Source organism: Cupressus sempervirens, chromosome 5, assembly GCF_028749045.1.
Source record: "Cupressus sempervirens isolate cs-2001-9-10 chromosome 5, ASM2874904v1, whole genome shotgun sequence".
Taxonomy (NCBI): domain Eukaryota; kingdom Viridiplantae; phylum Streptophyta; class Pinopsida; order Cupressales; family Cupressaceae; genus Cupressus; species Cupressus sempervirens.
In genome coordinates, this window is record NC_143122.1 from 720,325,071 (window position 1) to 720,341,647 (window position 16,577).

The following is a 16,577-nucleotide window of genomic DNA, read 5'->3' on the forward strand; positions in this document are numbered from 1 at the left end:
TTTAATCACTACTGAAGACAAAACAACATAGGCAAAAACAATAGTCTCAATTACCAAGACAAGTGAAGGACAAAATGTACAAAACAACATAAGACATGGAATGAAAGGTAGTTCACACACTAAAAACCATCATTAATTATCTTTCATAATTTTATTACTTAAACATAACATGAGCACTAATGCACAATGAAACTAAAAGGTCTCCAAAGCAAGGTTTCAAGAGTCACTTACCATAAAACAAATACATATCTTTTCAAATTCTTTCTAGAATAACATCAAGTTTAATCACCATTTAAAGCATCCAATTACTTTTAAAACTTTACATTTACTATAAGCACCCTAGCATGTTCTCTATGATATTATCCATTGTACATACTACTAGAGGTTCAAGATGAACATGACAGAGTCACAACACACAACTGGGTAGTAGTAAAACACATCTAGAATAGTCATCATGAAACATAATTAAAAAATCTCAAATGGGGGAATTGTCAATTCAAATAGTAAATATCAAAAAATGCACATTTCAACAATAGGTAAAATGTGACAACTATCATAAAGAGAGCGATAGATAAAATTTGATGACTATTCCAAGAAAGGAAAATATTGAAAACCAATGCTAGCCCAATCAATATGAGGAAAGTACCTCCAACCAAATAAAATAAGACATCAAACAAATCATATTACATGTGATGACTGAGAATAGTCACACACAAAAAAGGGATAAACCACTACATAATGCAAATAGATACATCGCCATAGCAGTGTTAGAGAACACACTTACACACATCAAGCAATATAGCATTAGTAACCTCATGCATATGCCAACTACAATAATTTCCTTGATTATTTTCCATACAATGCAACATTTATATATCCATCAATTTAATACAATTTACATAAGCTTATGAAGTAATCAAATTGGGGACTTAAGTCATTAACCCAAGGATATAATGTGAAACCTACTCCGTTGCAATGATTCACAATAAATACTCATTTTACTCAAAGAAAGTTACCATTTCATTTCTATAATGGAAAAATACAAAATTACAAATAAGATTTATTTATAACTTGCAATTAGGAGAAAACAAGGAAACAATGTACCTTTCTCCACAAGGAAAAACAAGAAGAGGCACACAAAGCCAACATATGGAAACCAAATAGTGGTTCCATCCAAAATGCTCACACAAACAACCAACCAAACAAGGCACATCAATTCCATCAACAAAACTAGGAAGACTCACTTCCTTCTCATCACATTACTCTAGTCACATCTACTGGACAAGCAAGTCCATCCCAAGTAGATACTGAAGCAAGAAAGATCACAAGCTCTTCACCAAGACATTCACACTCAATCAACACAAAAACAACCATATGGGCAACATATTCATAGAGATCACAATGTTTGAACATGGGCTCTCTGATACCAGATGTAATGTCCTACCCAGAGATCCTTGGAAACAAGGATTCAATTCAATCCATGATTATTATTATTTTCAAGTATGAATGCACATGTCAACATCATACAGGGATCACATAGAGCGCAACAAAAGACTTCACCAACAATCTTGGCAACCAATGAATATCCAAATGCCACTACCAAAATGACACACACCAACTCAAGAATAAAAACCAAAGACAACATCAGAACAAAAAATCTCCAAACTATCAAAGCATGGAACTACAAGCAATCCTAAAGGGTACTCAAAAGTCCAAGTTGCATTCCTTGAAGAATAGTAGAGAGGCACCTTATTTTTTGTGTGAGAGAATAAAAATTGACAGTCCCACACAAGGAAGTACCTTTTCTCATGAGAAAGTACATGAAGCCATGCAAGGAAACACCATCTCACATGAGGACATGCTTGACCTAGTAGCCAAAACACCCAAACTAGTGTGGGGTTTCACATGAGGATTCACCAAGCTGCATGAAGAAACCCAACACACCATGCAAACAATTGCATTCTCACACGAGAAAACACAATTTCATGTGAGGATACAAATCAAAAAACCAGAAAACATAAAGGTAGAAAGATAGGAAATAAATTTCCTCCACACTGGGGAGTACCAAATCCACATAAATTGAGGAACAATCACTTGAGTGCAAGAATATAAAGAAAGAGGAACATCTATCCATCTAAACCATAGAAGTAAATGTACATACATAAAGTGATATCACAGTGTACTGAAATCAAGATAGCAAGCTGAAAACAAATCGCAATGTGCAAAACAACCAAAATAAGTATATGCTTCCTCCCAATTGTCAATAGCATCATAAGACCATCGTAGATCCTAGCTATCCCTCATGCATAACAACCCAAGCCATTGATCAAATTTTCGGTGCTATTGTAATAGGGATGTCACTACTAAAACATGCTACAACATAAGCATAAGGAAAGGAAATCTAACATGCTAGAAGTAAAGCATAAGAGAGTCCTACAAAGTAGATAACATCACCTATCACATGCTCAACATTAATAAGAAATAAATACACCAACAAAGCAATTTACATAATCTAATCATATGCTAAACATCATAATATAGGAATGCATCAAATAAACTAACATCATCTAAACATGGCATCCAAGCATTCCAATGAAAGCATAAATCATAGGAAAGCATACTTTAGAACCTGAAGTATCAAATGAAAACATCTAGCAATAGTTGCACTAGGATAAAAGACTATCTCTACACACCAGTCCCTACTAGTGGTGTAAGTAGCTACACCTCCTAATCACATGGCACCTGTAGGTCCACACCAACCATGTTGATGGAGATAATGATCCAACCACAAACACACATAAAGCACATCATCCATTGCTAACACTCACTCCAAATAGTATGATGGCTATAACCAATAACCTAAGACAATACAAGTAGTATAGATCCTAGTTAGACATTCAAAAGGCTACTAAGTAGGGGCTGACATCATGGAGAGTCACTTGGCATTGACAAGCCTAAGCTCAGAACGTGCAAATACAATGTCCCTCAATAGAAATGTTCTCACACATACATTTTATTATCTTAAGTTTTATTAACACTAACACATTTCACTTAGTTATCACTTATATAAAACTTCCACTGCTAACCACCGATGCCATGATTTTCGAGCTGAGAGATAGAAGCCCCCTCTATATACTACTCTACCCTACCCATGCTCATCCTATGACACGTGCTTGTGGGCATGAATACTCTCATCCCAACCCCAATGATCATAAATTTTGAAAGTACCATAAAAGGTCAAGACCCACAAGTCCTCTGACAAAGGTACACACACGTACTCGTGTGGCACACCACCATCATGAAGATCATAACATAAGGATTGGATGAGAACACAATGCAAAAATATAACACCCAACTGAAAGCAACTTGAGAGGATAGATTCTACATGAAGCCCAAAGTCAATAAAACCATACATCATGAAATCACTCAACTAGCCTCAATTTGGGAGTATGGATTCTACATGAATCCCAATGATGTAACAAGACCAAACATCATGAACTCACTCAACAGCCTCAATCTGAGAGTATGGATTCTACACAAATCTTAGTGTCCACAAAAAAATAGCCAAGGTCCAAAAGAAACCATAATGCTAGGTATAAAATCACTCAATCAAACACCAAGTCAAGAGTATAGGTGTGACACACATCCCAATGCAAACAAAAAAGTGCAATAAAATTTTGGTTGACACTTAAATAGATGATCCAAGTCCACGACCAATCTCATGCTAAGAAAACCTGAGAAAATAGGACGACATACAAAACATGGTAAAAATCCCAAAATTTGGAAAACTTCAAAATTAAAACCATAAAATAAATAGCTTGTAGAAGTAGCTGAAAATAATGGTAATTCAATGTTTTCCCAAGCTGGATCCAACGAGCTCAACCTTGTGATGATTTCATGCCCATAGCTTCGATAATGAACAAAACAATAAATCCTCATGAAGAGGATTTTGGGTTTTACTCTCTTACTTTCTAATTTAAAAGTGAGAAGTGAGGAATTAAATTCTTTTTTGGATATTTATTCACTTTTTGAGTGAATAATCGATTAGAGCAAATAACTAGCCAACCTAGTCAAATCTCGAATCGACCCAAATGAAAATAGACTATTCCTAGAAATAGGAATTTATCTATGGAAAAGCTCCCTGAGAATAAAATAAATCAATTAAAAGCCCAAAAATTTAAAAACAAAAGAAAATCCTTAACAACTTTCATGACAATGTGAAACTCTAAATGCATAAACATGCTCACTGGTATAATCACATAATGCAAATGAGTTTGAATTTAATAATCACTAAAAGGTTTAATTAAATAATTAAAATAAGGATACATCAACCAAACATGAATGGCATTGGTAAAATATGAATAGTTGTATCACTAACTCCATGTGCCACTTCTAGGGATATAAATCCTACACACTAAACAACATGATCAAGTGCAAATGTATTTAACCATTTATTTAATTATATCAAAATAATCTATTTACATCACTCATGTTTGCATAAAGCATAACAATGCAGGAATGAAGTAAATAACCATAGCATTAAATCCATCACATAACAAAATCATAGATATGTCCAAATACTGGATAACTAGATATCATCATAAAACACACTATCATCTCAAAATGGCATCATCATGCAATATGATCGACTGAACAACATAGTAATCTAACATCTATGATACTGAAATCAAGGTATAAAATTTGACCCTTGAGTCATCTCAAATGTAAAATATAACAAGAAAACAAAATATAACAAGTAAATTTCCGCAACACATAACCAATGAATCCAACATGGACAATCCATTTCTAATTATTTAAGCATTTAATAATGGTAGTTTAAACAACATTAAAAGGCACTTAAAATACATAGGTGAACACATTAATAAACATGACTAAACACTACTATAGGAACCTAATCTAGTGTAGCATGGTAATAGTACATAGTGCAATCTTTGCACACATCTCAAAGTAATCATGGAACAACCTCATGGTATTACATCAATCCTAGTAACCACTGGCACAAATGTCAGTGAACCATAAATCACATTATAAACTCATAAATTGGCCAAAGCATAATCAAAGCAACTAATACAATAACATAAATCCAATCACCTCAATAGTGTATACCACTCATGGTCATAATCATGATCCAACATAATGAAAGATTAACAAGGTTGCATCCATTAGGATGACTTACAAAATATCATTTTCAATATTGATGTAGCTTAAAGACAATTAGGCATTTCAGAATAATATGTCAATTTAGTTATGTTGTACTTGTTACTATGTTTCTCAATACATCGATTATTTTTCCTATGTACAAATGTTTATTAATCTCAAAATAAGGTTGACTAAAAATGTACTTTTTATTACACATTTGTATCGGTAATAAATCTGGATGTAATGACATCAATAACTGCAAATGCAATTGTGGCATCTTAGCAACAATTTCAATTAAGGACCCTCTTTTAAAAGTTACAATTATACAACCAATGAAGCAACAACATTCCATAACTGTTACTTACTACCTACATCTCTTAGATGGCATACACACACATATTTGCCTAATTCCTCAACAACTGAACATTTTTGTTGAAGACAACATTTTGCAAGGAGGATATATCATCATCCTTACAAATTACAAGTGTAAAAAAATTCTAAATTTCACGTACATTTTTTAAATAAAAATTACGATCTTAAGTTGTTTTTCCTCCTTACTTCTTTTAACTAAAATTCATATACTTTTTATTGTAGTGCAATTTTAGTAAATAGTTTTAAAGTAATATTGGTCAAGTACTACAAAAACTATTGGAACACCAACTCCTCTTTTGACAACAACCACCTTGTCAACGAGCAACCTCAGTCAATTTGAGACTAGTGCAAAATAAATCAATAGTAGCAGTGGAGAAGCAATCTCTACAGTAGAACAATTTTTCCCAATACCAACAATAACTCCCATTAAAGCATTGACCCTGTATCATAAAATTTGGAGTATTGAAGGAAGGGCACTAAGAAAAACACCTATTCATAGATTTACAAATGTTGGATGTGATGGAAAAGTATTTGGCTTTGACTATATTGATAAAGAGAAAATGTCACATGCTTCAATGATGTAGTTGAAGAATTTGATAATGTTATCTAATTAGGTGGGCTTTATGTCATCTCTAATGAAAGAGTCAAATTGCTGATTTGAAATATAGTAGCTCTACTAACCCATTTGAGATTGTTCTACACAACTCATCTACTGTTATTGTTTCAACAACTATAGATTCCAATATACCTATGCAGTGTTTAAACATTAGGAGCATAGAATCACTACAATCTTTACCTATATTAGCCTTGTAGTAGATGTCATTGGCATAGTCCTATCCATCAGTCTGACATCAACCATCCACAAAGTAGATAGAACTAAAAAAAGAAAATGTACAATTACCATCACAAATATGTCTAATTGTACTATCGATATAACACTTTGGGGGGATCTTTGCCAAGCTCAAGGAAGGGAAATTTCAGCAATGCCTCTACAACCAAGCCCACCTATAATCTTGATCCAATCTACTCGATTATATTATGGTGAGGAAAGGCTTTAGATAGTATATCTCCAACCTCAATTACAATAAATCCACATTTATTAGAAGAAAGAACACTTCAAATTTGGTTTGCCACAAAATCCACTACTACTCCATCAAAATCATTGTCAAAAACTACCACTAGTACATTCGACCCCATTTTTAGACCAAAATTTTTGACCATATAATAAAATGGGGTCGAATTGGTTGGAATATGCAAGGAAACATTTTTTTTTTCAAAATACATGCCTATGTTGGTTGAAATTTCGACCAACATGGGCTTCATTATATCAAAATAAAAACATGCTCGTGGCTTCATTATGTCAAAATAAAAAAAAGGTCTTTTTGGTGCCCTAATTTCATTGTTATGCCACTTATTTCCTACACTGCAAGTGACTGAGTCTTCAATTTGGCCTGTGTTGGTGGAGGTAAAGTAAATAAACTCATATTTCTATCTTACATAGTAAGGTTGGCTTTTTTTTTTTTCTTTTTCTTTTATCTCTTCCTCTAAATTCACTCTGCACGTGGACTTTATTTCATTTTATTGTTTTTAGCACACTCTGCATATTGGATTGGTGTTAACGCTCAAATTTTGCATCTGTTCACTTCTTCTACGATTTGAAAAGCCCTCATACGTTAACCACTCGAGCTCATCCAATGAGTCGACATGCAGCAAGTGAAATAAAGCCTACAAATGGGCTTTGATGAAGAAAGCTTCTTATTACATGATATATCTATCAATGTTAGAACCCTTGTTTTGCATTCCATACTATTTTAACTATTCATTCTATGCATTTAGTTCTTTTCCCTTGGCATTTATGAAAACTTGATATTTCTACTATATTTTATATCCATGTTGCTAAGAATAAAAATTGTTTACAAGCTAAAAGTAGAATGGTAGCCATTCAACACAACATATCATTCTATTAAAATTGGATACACATAGTTTCTATTCACCATTAATAGTATGGAAGCATATTGATCCTTCCCTACATTTTTCCTTACATGTATTTCAATTCATTTGTCCAAACCCTAAATTTTTCCTTACATGTATTCTAATTCATTTATCCAATCTATCTAGTGTGGGCCATTATAAATCTTTGATATTCCTTCCTTATAATCTTCAAGTCTGAAATCAGATGGGTCAGAAAACATATTAGAATGTGTATTTGGCATCTCGTTTAGATTTAATGGATTATCTCCTCCAATGTTGATATTAATCCCCTGGAGAATCTTAGAGTTATGTGGGATTAAATGAAAGGCAGTGGGATCCGAATCATCCATAAAAAGCTTGCAAAGTGGTTTGGAGCCATAATCTTGGATACCATTATTTATGATACCTCTCACAGGTTTAGGTTTAACAATATCATCATTTTCTTCTCCACTAGAACCACATGTTCTTGCTTTTCTACTCCCATTCTTGGCAATTTTATACTTCTTTTTGAGATGGGTGTTCCAATAGTTCTTTATTTCATTATCAATTCTCCTAGGAAGCCTCCCTACAATCAGAGACCACCTGTATATATGCATATATCAAACACAACCACTCTTAAATATCACATACTAAAGAAGAAATAAATTTGGAAAAATAAATTAACTTTCACTATTTAATACTTTTAATATAGGAATCAAATTTTAGTGTGTGATTTTTAAACAATTCAATCAAACATAAACAAATTGATTGACATACATGTTTTAAACTATAAATAAATAAAAACTTCATAAGAATTCAAACTGGCTGCCAAGGAGCCAATGTAATCTTATTATTGATGCAGACATAAACATTCACACATTCCCTTCTCACTAATCAAAAGTTACAACTCTCTCTCAATCTTTGTTGTGTGGCTTTCCATATAAATTTATGGAAAAAATTTAGCATAAAATCATCAACTTCTCTTTCAATCTTTTTGTGGCCTTGCAACGCATTTGCTGCCTTAATGTATATCCCAATCTAAATGGCTAAAATGCATGGCACTTCATGAATTCTGTGCTTTAATTTTATTTTATTTATAAATTAATTTTTCTTTTTATGGAGGGTTTAGACAAGTTTCAACATGTTGGTGGAACAAGCCTTGGTGGAAGGTGGTTTGCTCTTTATAATTGAATTCTAAATGAATGACATCTAAATTTGTCTTGACTAGCAATACATTTAGCATTCATATGTGTGGAGGTGGTGTCATGTTAGGTGTTCATTTGTTAAAAATGCTAGGTATTATGGAAATAAACCTTCATTGAGATTAATGTGATTTCAATAAAAAAGATAGATTAAAGGCTTGAGGGACTTCAAGAATAGTGATTTTACATGATTAGTTTTCATAATTGGTGCACAATTATTCTTTGCATATGCACAACTTTAATCAACATCTTGTACTTCAAATCTTCATGGAGCTATAATCAAACATTTAGAATTCTATTGAAGTGATTCCAAATAATGCTATTCAATTGATTCTTGAAGTGTAACACCTAGGATTCAACCTGACACTAGCCTTGGGAAAGTCCCCAAGTTTGAGAAATGTTTTTGCATCCCTTAGTCATATTTAGTTTCTAAAAAGTCTTCAAGTCTTGGAAATGGCCATCTCTTGTAGAGGGACATTTCCAAGATTGGGCTACTCAAGAGAAATGTAGCTCCACCAAACCACGACATTTGCCAATTGCACTGGGGATGTTGCTAGTTTGCTTGCTATATGGCACATTCCATTACATGCTAATTGCAATATTAGTTTAAATTGTATATTTTCCTACAAATAGGGAATTTAGCACTAAGGTGTTTTGATTAAAAACTATATTAAAAAAAAATCATGAAAATTTTAGATTACATAAATTTATCTATCGTTAAGAAAAAAATTTGAATAATTTAGCTATAGATGTTTTTCTAAAAGGAAAAATGATGAGATAAAATTAAAGACGAAGAAACATTTATAAAAAAATTCATATACAATTTTTATTCAAAAATATTCTTATTGCTAATACTATCTTAATTCCCATATATTAGTAAGCTTGATGACGAATATGATTCATGTCATAAAGAGTTTAAGAACATTTATAATTTTTTAAACGAAAGCTACTTATTTTTTCTCAAATATGACTTAATATTTAGTGATAAATAAAAAACCAATGACTAACAAGTATGTAACTTTTGAACAAGTAATGAATTTTCAAGTTAATGCCCTCGATCTTTGACTCAATTTAGAATTATGTGATTGTAAAAAAGTAACAAAAGAATATTCTTCTATTATTAAAATATTCTATAAATCAAGATATTGTGTAAATTTCTTAGCATACAAATTTCTTATGTACATAAAGAAAATAGTGATCAAACTTAACTTACTATTGCTTGGCCAAATAATGGTATCAGAAACCCAAAGCAATATTGGACACCCCAAATGATTCCTAATGCATTATTTAGTCTCATTTAATTATCAACTAGGGACATAAGTTTGGAATGGCATCTGCAAAGTATATGCTTCAAAATTCCTCTTCTAAGCCTATTTAAGGAATTCAAATGCTTATGCTTTACGAAAATTAAACTAAAACTGGTAAGAAAATGTATTCTAATCAAAGTAGGAAATTATAGTTAGGAACTACTCCAACTAATTGTGTTGTAGGAATAGGCTACTAATTCTGGTATCAGTGGCTACAGGAACAACAAATTTCTAAAACATATAAATGAACATGAAATAAAATCTACATTAAAAAAGAAATTCACTCATTGAGTGGGCCCCCTTAAATGAGTGAATGGAAAGTACAATCAAGATGAAAGTTGTAGACTTGAACTAAACATTCTATTCATCCATAAAAATGATTGCATTCTTTGAAATAGTATGCAAGAGTTCTATATTAAGAACCAGTTTGTTCAACTAACTCCAAAAGAGTAACAACAATTGATTATTTAAAAGAAAACTACCACTAACTCCTAAACCTATGATCACTTCATAATGAGAATCACTTATAACTCATAAAGTTTCATAACAGAAACATTATTGACCATGAACAATACCAAAATATAGCACATTCTAAATTTGTGTGTTGCATACAATAGGAAGTATTGATTTGAAGCATTGACTTGCTTTACAAAGATTCTATAATCACAATTGGCTTTGATGACTCTCATGCTAGTATGCTGGTCCTTGAATATCCACATTCAACTCCTGCAAGATAATTAATGCACACACATCCAACCATATACTTATATATCCACATCATCAATATTAGGAAAAGGTGTTAGTCGTAATTATCACTCTTGCAAACCTATGGCTATAGGAGGTAACTACCCAAAATAGAGCTTAGGAGAGAAAACATCCATTAACATGTATAACTATCATATCCACCATTCTTTTCCATGAAATTAAGAAAATATTATGTGTTTAGAGGTATCCACATTCCATCTTATGTTCACACACACACACACACACACACACACACACACACACACACACACACACACACATAGTCATATACATAGAAACCATAAGTTTATATGCTTAAAACCACAAATGTATGTTTATGTGCAATCAAATGTCTTAGAAAGAGGATAAAAAGTGGTGAGAAAGATGGCTAATTTAGGAGCCCATCATTCCCCCCATCTGAACTATTGTTGGCCCCCAACAATCATAAAGTTTTGAACCTTGGCATGGATCCTCAAATTAGTAGTTGTTCTCTGCCTTGGCTCATCATGAATATAATCAAAGTATCCATGAGTCTCTTTAAGTCTTTCCCAACATTGGACTTTAGAGGCCATGTCATAATCTACTGCACTGTCATTTATTGCTAGCAATGGCTAAAGGAAGAGTGGAGGTTGAAACCTTATTGGAATCCAGTGTTTAAGGAGTGTCTGGGCCAACATAATATATCATGGAACTCTCCTTTTGGCAAGGGTTAGATTCTGAGGTGAGTGAGGTTCCATTCTCTTTAGATTCTATGACATCCTTAACCACCTCTACTTGGAGGCATTAATTGTTTTAGCAACATCCCAAGAGGAATGTTGGTCCCAATCTACAAAATTTTGTTCTCTCACTAGATAGATCTTATTGGCTTTACTACTATTTGTTGTGACAAAGATCTACTCAAAATATGTTTTTGTAAAGTGTTGTACCTTAGGCCTCATCATTAAAGGAGCTAACATTTCTTTCACCCTGTATGGCACAACACAGTGTTTATGAATTATCTCATTCTACATCCATGAAATAACTACTCTTAATTGTAAATCTCCTACATAGAGGAGTTAATTCCACTCTGTGTCATCAAGAACTACCAAGTTATGCAAGTGCAATTCACATAATAGATTCTTCAGAGTCATTAGGGTAGACTAAAAGGCATAGTAAAATACATGGGGAATTGATATGGATGGATTAAGGCCTTATACAATCTTGGTTAATTTGAAATTAACAAGTTGCTCTTGAAGGAATATTGCATAAACTGGTGAGGGTGATCCACATTCCATCAACTATGGAATTAACCCAATAATCTGATTAATTCTTTGTTCCAATACCATAACCTCATCTAATTTTTGATTTGATTGAGAATTCTACTCATTAATGACTCATTTCAATTTTTATTTTTCTAAATTCCAATTTTTCTTTTACTATAACAACTATTGGTATAAACTTATTCCTGCTGCAAGAGGTGTAGACAAATCTGGTAGGGGTAAAGGTTCCTAATTGAGTATGTCCACCCATTAAGAGGGAAAGTGAGGAATTTTAACTATTTATTTAGGTGCATAGGACTTTCCCTTCCACACAACAATTGTCCTGATCAAATTGGTTCCTTCATTAACATCTATTGCCACCTTATCCATCATTTCTAACTTTTCCTGACTACTTTGTTGGGGTGCTTCTTCAATGATTTCAGTCTCAAAGTCAAGCATTTCCTCTGAGTTTATACTAACATCTAGTGAGGAAGAATTTTCTACATATTCCTTTGTGTCTTAATCACTATCTATTAGTATGTAGTTAACCCTAGGGCTAACCTCTACTTCTAGACTCTTCTCTCTCATTATTGTGTCACTAATTATTGGTTGATTATTTAATTCCTTAGAAGAGGAATTGTTCAAAGGTTCATTTTCTATAGATTTAGAAGAATCAATCTTAACAATAGAAATAGATTCTTTAGCATCTTTCTCAAAAATTCTTTTACTTCTCCTCATAAGGGATGTGGATGAACTCAAAGGACTCTTCTATTTCTTTTTCTTCTTAATGACCACCTCCTCTACCACTACTTCAGGAGGTTTTTAAACATTCTCTTTCCTAGGGTTCTCAAAATTCTCTTTGAGAGGAAATTCAAAATTATATTCCCTAGGGGAATGTAGGGTTTCTTCCACATTATCAGTATTGTCACCAGACTGAGACTCTAATGTTTTTTATTTTGGTTCCATTATTTTACCCTTACCCTTCCTAGATGCAAACCTTGTCCTTATGGATGGTCAATATTTCAAATTATTAGTAGGTTCTGCACTTTTTTTTTTCTTCCTCTAAGAAGTAGAGGCTCTAGAATAGAACATTCTTTTTCTAGGTGACCTAGAAATGGAAGGAGAGGCTTCTCGATCATTCTCAACTCTTTGAACAATTTTAAAAACCCCAGAAGATGTTTTTTCTCTCCTACCAACACCATGACCTCTAGGGCCAACTACTCCAGGTTCAACCTCATTCATCTATAAAAATTCTTCCCATGTCCCAACCTTTTGACTATTCAAATCCCTTTCCACCATTAATTTTATCAAGCAATGGTATGAAATAGACTGGTTCTTTCCTAACTGGACTAACAAAGACTACTTTTTCACAATGTTAAATAAGAAGTTGGGAAGATTTACTGGTCAATTATCATGGCAGAGATGATTGAGAATTTTGAAGTGCAAAGCATGCAAGTATTTGTAGTGTCCTTTGCAAGTGAAGTACCGCATAACAAATGTGGCTAGCTAAATGAACTCCAGGGGCAAAGATAATCAGTAGGTTCCTTGCTTCTTGTTGATATCTATTAGGTAGTTGTTATGCATGAGGTCAATGATAGGAATCCATTGTGCAATTCCTCTCTTGAAAAGCTAATCTTTTGAGATCAAATCCAAGGTTCAGTATTTGTCTTGTGACATACCAAAATCTACTCAATTGAAGATAAATGTGATTGTTCATGAGGAGGCCTTTGATGGTTCTATTTTGATCTTAAAATGAAGTAAAATCTATTTGTTGTCTCAAAATAACACATAAAAGAACAATGTTTTTTTTGTATTTTTTGTTTTTCAATGAATGAAATCTAATCAATGCAACTAATATGAGTTCCTATTCTAACAAGGGGTTAGCAAAGAAAAAAATAGAACTTGAAAGAAAATAACATGAAATTGAAAAACCTAATGGACATAAGCTACAAAAAACAACACGTTGCGAGTTAAGCCTTCGAAAAAATTGGTAAGAAACCAATGAAAATAGGAGTAGCACTTCCTAGAATCCATTGATGCAATCCTCGATGGGAAATTTCAATAACCAAATGATATTTCACTCTTCATCAAATTGCAAGGTCATGGAAAGTGTGCTCATGCAAGACAAAAAGTTATGTAGACACAATTTGATGATCTCTTTTCAAGCTAGATACATAAGCAGAATTCATAAAACTGTACCAAGCACCAGAATTAAAGAATCGCACAACCAGAAACAATGCAATAAACCTTTGGCTCAATCAAAATCTTAGGAATAAAATTCACAAAAATATGACACATTTAGGCAAGAATCACTACACTCCAAATGCGAGCACCAAAACCATAATTTTATTGAATAATAATGGTGGCCCTTGTTATATTTTACAATGGATTATTTATAAGAAATTGTCTCCTCAATTTGTGTTGAGAGTGAGATATATTCTCCATGCAATAAAATGCTTTTGAATAATAAAAAAAACTAAATATATATAGACTAACAATTAATCTAGTGCTTAGAGGGACTCCATCCATATTTTATTCATTAATTGGATGCATGAGCCCTTTACATGTCAAAAAAATAGAAAATATAAGAGAGTAAGTAAGAGGAAGCCTTCAATCAAAGTAGGAGTGTCTATAGGTGCCAAAATTGGAAGCTAGTCCTTTTTAAAGCATGTATTGAAGTTAAACTATCATGAGAATGCATTCCTAATGCATGGAAAGTGATATTTTTGGAACAAGTAGTTAACTATTGGTGCACCTCTGAATTGTGAAGCTTTGGACCTATAGAGCTACAGACCTACGCACCTATGGACCTCGACTAGGTCAAAATCTCAAAATTTTATTGAGTGTCAAAATTGAAATTCTAGCATTTGGGTTTCGTTCTTCTTCATCCCAAAGCTATGTTTGGATGTTTGCCTTTAAATTTCTCTATCATCTCAGTATTTTTAGCCACATCTAGAAGATCTAAACCCTCATAGTTGTCTTTTACCTTCTATATGTAATTGTCTACCTCAATTCAAGTATCTGCAAAATCTCTGAGTTTGGTATCCAATTCTAATAGTGCTTATTTTTCCCTGAAATTCCAAGGTACCTGTGTTGAATCTTGTCATTAATAATTGCATAAGATGACAAACCCATTCTAGTTTATGTGTCCAACCTTTGTATCTTTGATCTTTTCTTCTCTCCAACTACCTTATCCAAAAATGATCAAATGTTTGAAACTTTTTCACAAGATTTTCTAGGTATTTTTAAATGGTTGTTTCATAGTTCTTTTGCTCAAAATTTTAAGTTGAAACTTTCATCGGTCCCTAAACTGGGCAACCAAAGGCTCTCTATTTTAGGGACTAAAATTAGATTTTTAGTTCTTATTTCCAACGATTAAATGATTTTGATTTTTGAGCTACAAGTCAAAAGTTATGACCCTGACAAGTTAGAGATGCCATTTTTACCTACAAAAAGAAGCAAACATTAGTCTAGAGAGATGAAAATGCTTAATTAAGACAAACCCTAATGATGAAAAAAAAGACAAAGAACACAAAACCCTATTAAAACACCTAAGAAAACACTTAACACCTCTAAAAGATAAATTTTGGTGCACCTTGCACACCTCAAAGGTGCGCTATTGCATCCTTTTATTTTAATTAATTAATTTATTATTATTATTTTTTAAAGTAGTATGGAGGGGCGGATATAGCACATGTGTGAAGTGGCATGCAAAGTGTTTGGTGTGGCATGCTAGTGGATCGTGGCATGTGGCATGTTGTGGGCATGCATGCAGCAGTGTAGTGTGAAAGTGTGGCACTTACAACGCATTGCACATGGGGCATGTGGCACATTGTGGGCACATGTGTAGTGGTCTAGCAAAGACATGTAGCACATTGTGTGCATGACGCATCATGGGCGCGTGCAATGCTAAACAAAAATGGGCACACAATGCAAAGTGCGCACACCTCCAAGTGCATGCAGTGGTATTGAACAAGCGTACAATGAAAAATAGAAATGGGCGTGTAGTGCCAAGCATGTGCGCCTCCAAATATTATTATTATTATTTTTTTTTAAAATTTAAATTTTTAGTTTTTTTAGATTTTTTGACTTTTTAGTTTTTTTGATTTTATGACTTGATGATGCAGACTTAAGGCCTGAGAATTAGCCCAAATCCAAATAAAGAAGGGGTGTGATGTGGAATCACAACAAATAGCCTTGAAAAAAGAGAAGAAGAAATGACCAAGGCATTTCTTCATCAAAAAAAATCCTTTCAATGTGTATCAAACACCAACCAAACATTGAACATCCTGAGCATCTTTTAGATGACTTTACAATCAAAATCTCTGAATTCAAAATCTTCAAGCTCAGTGTGTGATTTGTGTATTCATTCCTTTTGATGTCTCAGGATGTAGTCTATCAAATTTTTTTGACAATTCAAAAACAATCTTCCACTCCTCCTGCTTCATTCATTCAGAATCTCTATGAAGGATATCCATCAATCATTTGCTTGATTAGATGAGAGAATCAGTTTGAGGGCTCTTGGTGGGGCATCACGTTCTTTTATCTTTCTTGGAAATTTTGAATAATCGCTCCATGTTGTTTAGAATGTTACTTTTGATGAA

At 33.1% G+C, this 16,577-nt stretch overlaps 1 pseudogene; it reads right to left on the reverse strand.

The window, feature by feature from the left end:
* Positions 1 to 7,613: 7,613 nt before the first annotated feature.
* LOC149558011 (transcription factor MYB90-like) lies at positions 7,614 to 8,348 on the reverse strand (annotated as a pseudogene).
* Between the last annotated feature and the right edge of the window lie 8,229 nt (positions 8,349 to 16,577).